Source organism: Crocodylus porosus, unplaced genomic scaffold, assembly GCF_001723895.1.
Source record: "Crocodylus porosus isolate Cpor-Errol unplaced genomic scaffold, CroPor_comp1, whole genome shotgun sequence".
Taxonomy (NCBI): domain Eukaryota; kingdom Metazoa; phylum Chordata; order Crocodylia; family Crocodylidae; genus Crocodylus; species Crocodylus porosus.
Window position 1 is genome coordinate 14,623,977 of NW_017728907.1, and position 7,725 is coordinate 14,631,701.

A 7,725-nucleotide genomic window follows, 5' to 3' on the forward strand; every position below is an offset into this window, starting at 1 on the left:
CTGAATATATTCCGGTTCAATTTGAACCAGAGTAAACTAATCCCAGTGTCACTGTCTACACATGCATTTAAGTGCAGGAATTTACAAGTGCCGAATACCACTTGTGTCTAATGAGACCATCTGGCAATGCAATAAATTAGTCTACTGCTACTGCATCCTAATTGCTGTGCACATGTAGACAGTGATGCTTTACTGCACAGCAAAGCATCTCATGTAGACATGCGCCCTCTGTGTTCTTAAGTAAATGCAGAATGTTGTACACAATTCAACCTGAGGGTTGGATGAACTGGGAGTCTGGTTTGCTACTTATGTACACATTGCCCATTTTTAGTAGTCTGTAAATAAAAACCATTCCTTATTTGAACCCTTTAGCTTAGTCACCATATTAATAGATGTTCCACCAATTAGCTACAAAACCAGCACAGACACACTATATTAGCACCATTCTTCCTAACACATGCCTATTTACCATGTTCACATCTTCTCACCTCAGAGAAGTAAAAGTGCTGTTTTGGGACAGTGGGAAAAACCAACCCAAGTGCGGATGGCATGCCCCCCTCTTACACACACAGCACCCCAGGTGCGTAGTCTAAGTTTATCTGTGACTAGTTTATATCCATTTGCATTTGTGATGTAATATGACTCAGGAGGCACCTCCACTCATAGTTTTATCAAACAACTTAGATTTTAAAGTCCTTATAGTAGTATTCCCTATCGTGGAGCTTGGGTTAATTAACAAAGTTAATAGGGATATAGAGGATGCCCTACTTACCTTTAGGATGATATGGAAATGGGAGGAACCTCTTGAGTTGTTGAATCTGATCCTCTGCTCTCACCAGCAAATGCATCAACATGGTCTTCTTTGTAAACTGAAGATCCAGTTAAAACCAGTTGTATTTTTTGTTCCCAGCCCCCCTACTGGAAGGTTGTTTTAGAACCACACTACTCACCAAGTCTCAGGACCTCCTGGTCAACCTTCTCCTGGCCCTGGCTCAGCTGGCTGTATATCTTACCAGGAAAGATGCTCTGGCTGATAGCCTTTGATCATGCATCGGAGTTACTGCAACTATATATCTAGTTAGATCTCAGGTAGCTTACTCACAGGTATCATCCAGAGGCAGGTGGAAATTCCCTTTGGAAGCAGGCAGTTCCTTGATCATGAGTTTTGAGAGAGAGAGAGAACGAGCGAGCGAGCGAGCAAGCTATTTTCAGATGGTCCAGCTCTTGTCTCTCTCAGTCTTCCTCATGGCTGCTGCCCCCTCCTCCTGGTCAGTCCTTAACTTATATAGCTCTTATGACCTCATTTACCGGTCCAATGGAGGCCAGCACCTGTTGATTGTCAGCCAACCAATTTGAAATACATCACTAGTTGCTGGGCAGACTGGCAGTTCCTAGCTCCCCAGGGAGCCCAAGCCCCTCAGCCAGGTATGTGATGCCAGTCACGTAGGTAGAGGAAGCAGGTTTCACCCCTCCCTCAGGAATGTATCCAGCTCAGGCTACCTTAAGAGATAGGGTAAGGTATGTACTCTCTGCAGGCCCATCTTAACCAAATTGTCACAGAGCAGAGTTTTTGGGGAGAAAGAAAGAGAGGTGGCCTTTTGCTACAGAGTCATCAAACCCCTGTAAAGGAAGCAGTAATGGTTATTGCCAGTCTTGCAGAAGTCAAAGCATCTTAGACAGTAACTGGTTAAGAGAGACATGAACTTCTGTAGATAACAACCTACTTGGTCAGATGCTACAAATGGACTGCAAGTCTTGGGTATTTTGAGGGATGCCAGGAGGAGGGCTATATAATGGCAGCTAAACGATATAACCTGGTCACATTTTCTATGCAACTAGTCTTTTACTACACTTAACATCCTGTTTCTAGTAAACTTAGTTCCCCATAACTGATATAATGATTTCTGAGGAGTTCTCAGCCTATGCCTTGCCTATCCCAGCCAGAGACATACAACTTCAGGATCAATTCCAAAAGGAATAACATTTCCTTTGCTATTTGGACTGATTTCAATATTCAAGAGTTCACACGAAAAGGTAATAAATTAATGTCTGCCTGTCTCAGAACTGGAGAGCCTGGGAAATCTGAATTCAGTGTGGCATATTGGATCTCTCTGAGTAATGTCTAAATATGCCAACACAGTGATGCAAGACAGAAGAGACATAGAAGTAATTCTGTCTATCAGGTATGAGTTCCAGGGGATGGAAGCAGGGGAAAGCAGAGCTTTTGTATCATGCCAGCATATGTTGTTGGCTGAGAGCATAATATGCATGCAAATTCATTTTTCTTTTGGCTTGTTTAGAACTAGTCCCTACTATTTCAGACCTAGCCTACCTACCACTATGTTTAGCTACTCTTTCCTACTTGAGCAGATTTATTTTTATAATTTGATTTTGTGCTCATTAGATATTGGCCAGTTTACCACTTCTTATTGGTATGTTCTCATGAGAGGCCTGCATGTAGAGAGGTTTTTGGCATTTTTGAAGGCACTGAAGCTCAGGCTTGTTCCATTCCTTTCTGATGAAGCAGTCCTGAAGATGGTTAGTTAAGGGTCAACACTGTTTAGTATTTCACTGCTGATTTTTAGCAGAAACATCAAATAAAGTGGCTTATCTTGCAAGTCTAAGATGCTTCATATGCCTCCTTCACTGCCAAAAGCTTCAGCTGCTTCCCATGTCAAAACCAATACCTTCAGTTGTGTGTCTGACACTTTCTCTAATGCAGTTATGTAACCTCAGCACAAAACTCTGGCACATCAATAACTGGAAATGGAAGGACAGTGTGAAATAAAAGGAATTGACAAGTAATGTCAGTACCCTAGGCCCACCTATGGTTTATCATTCATTTTACAATTTTATAGATTTAAAAGGGGCCAAAGGTTTCTACCATAAAATACAGAAATAGAAACAAATGAATCCACACTCTCTTCCCTTCCATGAATCTGATTTCACTCAAAAGTCACCTCCTTAGCAACCTGTATGAACTGATGCACTTGCCACCCTTTAAGTCAAACAATAAACTAATTGGACTGCTTTTTTTGATCTTGCCCGAGCGGTGGAATATAAGGATAAAGGTGATCTCTCAAATAGCAAGTGTTCCAGTTATTTAGGGCTTTATAAAATCAACACCTTAAATTCAATGAGTAAACCAGTCAATCAATGAAGATCATAGAGCACTGATGACATGCTACTATAGAGAAGTACTGCTTTGCAAGTGGCCATCACTTCTGTACCATTGAGCTTCTAGATTGGCTTTAGGTGTAGACCTCCATCAAGCACAATGTATTAGTTCTCTCATAGGTATGGGTCATAGTAGCTAAGTTCTTTGCATCCACAAAAATGGTTAGAAACTTTTAAGCAGATATAGATGATAAATAATGTTCCTAGATACTACTTTTTTTGTACGGCCATATAATCCCCAGATGGCAACCACAAGTAACAAATGTTGAATGCTCTGTATCTTCAGCCAATTATCAAGTTACTTTCCACAACATACTGGCATCACTTCAGTAATATGTGGATTGGAATTCATCTAGCTCACACACATCCATGTCCCAATTTCACTCAAGCAATGGGCCAAATGGTCAATGTTAGTGGCTGTATTAGGAGTGCTTCAAAATGAATGTCACCGTCAGACAGGATGGATTTCTTAATGCCCCAGGAAGCAGTCTCAGAACCCAGATAGGTCATCATAGCATTAAAGTCCTTTTTGCTGTAGAATATGGGTGCCTTAGCAAGGATCCACACTTTGCTCTAAAATACAACCTTCTATGTATAGAGGAGTTAGCAGATCCTGTCATTTTGCCAGGCCCGTTTCCCCTACTCCTTTGTTCAACTTTGCTTCTTTTCCTAACAGACTGTCAGGTGCCCAAAGGAAATGATCTCTGGCCTCAGGTTAGATACAGGAGTGTCTATTTTTGTCAGATTTGGAGATGGACTGATGAGTCACATGCATTGTCACCAGGCAGAGAATTCCAGATCTGTGAAATGGAGACAAATTGCTTCTGACTCCTGGTGTGTGACTCCAGACAGATTGGAGACTGTCTTACGCAACTAGAAAAATTCCCACTTTCTTCGGGCTTGTGTTATTCAAAACTTCATTAAATAGGGAGAAATAAAGGTGGGGCGAAATGATGATTGTTTTATACAACATCATCTTTTTTTGTTTTGGTAAAAATCCTTAGGGAAATTGCTGAACATAGATTTCCATTCTTATCTTCTGAAAACAAAGGAACTCTTCAAAGCATGTCAAAGGTTAAGACTGAAGCCCATAAAACGGGAAACACCTTCACCACCACTGCTTCCTTACCTCCCAGGCTCACTGGTCATGGTTCCCCGATTCCTGGCTCACCCAGCTACTCTTTATTTAGGTTTCCATCAAGGATTTTATGCAAATAGTGTACTATCATAAACAGAGCTCTGCTCCTCAATACTCCATTCCCTTCCCCTCTTTTCTGTGGAAGGTCCCCAGGGGCTAAGGATTGCTAGTGCAGGAGTTGCTGCTGAAAGATTTAGGCAGCAGTCTCCCTTCAAAGGGAAATTGGCTGCTAGTCATAAAGACAGAATCTGGCCGTTTTATGCAGTTTGACCCCTTCAAATTGGACAGATTATGCTGACCCAGAACATGGCCTAAAGTTTGTGGTAACTTTTAATATAATGTAATTATTTCTGTTTAAAAAGAAATTTCTCTGAATGGTCAAAAGATTTGCATTACATTGGATCTATGAGAACTCAGAATTGTTGTGGGCACGGGCACATGGCTAAATTTGCTAAAGCTGAACCTCATAAGGATGAAGTAATGGAGAAGAGGGTATACAACCCCAAATAATTATGAGCTATCCAGGGTCTTAACCTCAGGTATAGCTAGAGGCTTGCATGGGTCACAGGCTAGGGACCTAAATCTCCATTGCCTAAGCTAGTGTTTCGCAACTGGGGTTTGTGAGATCCTTTTCAGGGTACAGCACAATATTGGCACATGATTCACAAGATAACCCCAGAGAGATTACAAATAGGATTCCACAGTGTAAAAAACATTCTGACCTGTTGTGGTCTTTCTGAGTTAGTTGCAAAAGAAGAATTGCTCTGTTTTTTTTTGGTTTTTCGGGGGGGCGTGGCTCAAAAATGAGTGGGCATTTCCCACTTTTATGAGCAGAAGCAGTAGCAGCAGTTATTTGCTTATAGATCTTCAGACAATCCATTCAGGACTGATCAGCTAAACTCAACTCTTCCCATGCAGTGTGACATATTTGTCAATGCTAAGCACCTGCTTGTGTAATTATGTTTGTGTTGTTTTGTTGTGATTTTCAAGGTTAACTTTTTATCATACAGGCAACATAATAGGCAAGTTAGTTACAAAAAGTAAAGAGTTTGTAACCCGGGCAGTACTCCAAGAGGTACCCCCTGTCCAATTGAAGGGATCAAAGCAGGTGCACAAGTGCTGTGGGAGGTGTAGGGACTCTCCTCCCCCTAGAGCAGAGCCAGACCACCAATGGGGACTTAACCATATACCTTTTAACCATTACCAGGAACATAACAGGCATAAATCAGAGGGTATAGTGGACACTACAATGCCCCAAGGGGGCAGGATTCAACAAGTTAGACACTTACAAACATTGTTAAAAAACAGGGTTAACAAAATATAAAACACATACAGCAGAACAAACAATACGAGTTGGTGAAATATAAAAAAAAAGCACTAAATGCAAAGTGACAAGGAAACATAGGGGCTTGGTACCTGGAGGGGGAGAAAGCACAATGGCCCCTTTCCACTGCAAGAAGGTTTGCTTCTTGTTATCTTACTCACCCAAAGTTACCTCAGCTGGGACTTGAACCCAGACCACCCATGTGATAGGCTCGTCTGCTAGGGGACTTGACCTTCCCAGAGCCCACCCTCACCAAGCTGCCTGGTCTCTGATTACAGGAGCTGGAAGCAGAGCTGGGAACCCCTCAGGTTGCTGCTCAGATCCTTGCTGGAGTGGGGGACCCTCTCCTGCTGGCTGCACACCATGCTGCTGAGGGTCACGCTGCTGCCTGCAGGTCCTGCTTTCAGGCTCTTCTAGGGCACTGCTCCTGCCCCACTGGCTGAGCTCTGTAAAACTCCTTCCTTGTTGTCCCTCACTGGTCTCCCCTCTGAGTCAGCCCACGCTTCCCCTTTTATCCCCCTCCAGGTGACCCAAGGGGCCAATCAGGAGACAGGGGGGTGAGTCTCTGGGGCCTGATTTGTGCGGAAAGGGAATCCCAAGTCCTCCAATCATCTTTTATCCCTTCAAAACCCCTGGGCCAGGTCACTGCCAGCCAGCCCATCACAAGTTGATGAGCCGTTGAATGAAATTGTAAGGAAGAGTGAATCTTGTTAATTGTAGTACAATTGTATAACGACAGAGGTTTTCAACCCTTTTTAATAAGTGTACCCCTTCTGACTCAGTTTCAGCTCCTGTACCACTTCATATTTTTTTCTTGTTTTTAAGGGGGGGGGCAGATTAAGGCCCCCACAGTGCGGGAGGGAGTGGGGCTGGGACAGGCACTGCACAGCTGGGGCAAGGCACGGGACAGAGCTGCGAGCAGCTTGTCCCATGGGCAGAGAGAGGGAGGTGGCTCCCACTGCAGCACACACCACGGGAGGGCATAGGAGGTGGATGCCCCTGGATCTGTGCACGGAGTGGGTGGGCTGCAGGTAGGGTAGCACTGGGCTCTTCCTGGCGGGGACTGGGCCAGGCTGCACTTGTGGGTGGCGGTGGCAGTGCTGGGAGAGGGGGTTGGGGACTACAGTAAATTCTGGAGTGGCTCCCGCAGGCCTCTTCAATGAGGGAGGTAGTGGGGCTAGGGCAGGCGCTGCACAGCCAAGTGGAGTGCGGGATGGAGCCACAGTTCATCTGGAGGGCACAGGGCAGGGCAGCTCCCACCACTGTACGCACCCTGGGAGGGCATGGCAGGCATGTGCCCCTGGATCTGCATGCAGGCTGGGCTGGGACTGGGGCTGTGCTCAGGGTAGATGGCGGTAGTGCTGGGAGGGGGCTATGGCAGGGGCTGCAGTCATTCCAATTCACTATAGATCCCACAGCTCTCCCTCCCAGTGCCACTGCTGCCTACTCTGAGTGCAGCACAGCTCAGCCCCCACCGGGAAAAGCCTGGCACAGCTCTGGCCCCAGCCTGCAGCCACAGCCCTACCTGCCCCGTGCAGATCTGGGGGCACATGCCCCCCCACCCCATGCCATCCCAGGGTGCATGCAGTGGTGGGAGCTGGCCCCCTCCCCCATTCAGTTCAGTCCTGCACCATGCCCTAGAGGGGCAACCCCTGCCCCGGCTTCACTCCCTTCCCCACCACTGGGGTCTCAAGCTGCAGCCCCCACACTCCTTCCCCCACAACAGACTTACCAGCCAGACATGGCTTCTCTCCACGTGGCTGGCCAGGCTGTGCTCCTTGCCACCTGCATGCTGTGCTGCAGGTGCAGGCCCGCACATGGCATTTATCTGCCACATCCATTCTGTGTACCCCCTAGGACACTTTTAACTATCTCTAGGGGTACATGTACCCCTGGTTGATGACCACTGTATTATGACATAGACATATATAAATTATATATACAATTATTATAATATCTATACAAGTGCATTATAATGTATATACATTGATTATTATAATTATACTTATCTATAATTTTATGAACGTTAATAAATAAGTTCTTTTTTGCAATGGAGTGCTGCTAAACTTAAAAAAGTTATGGAGGG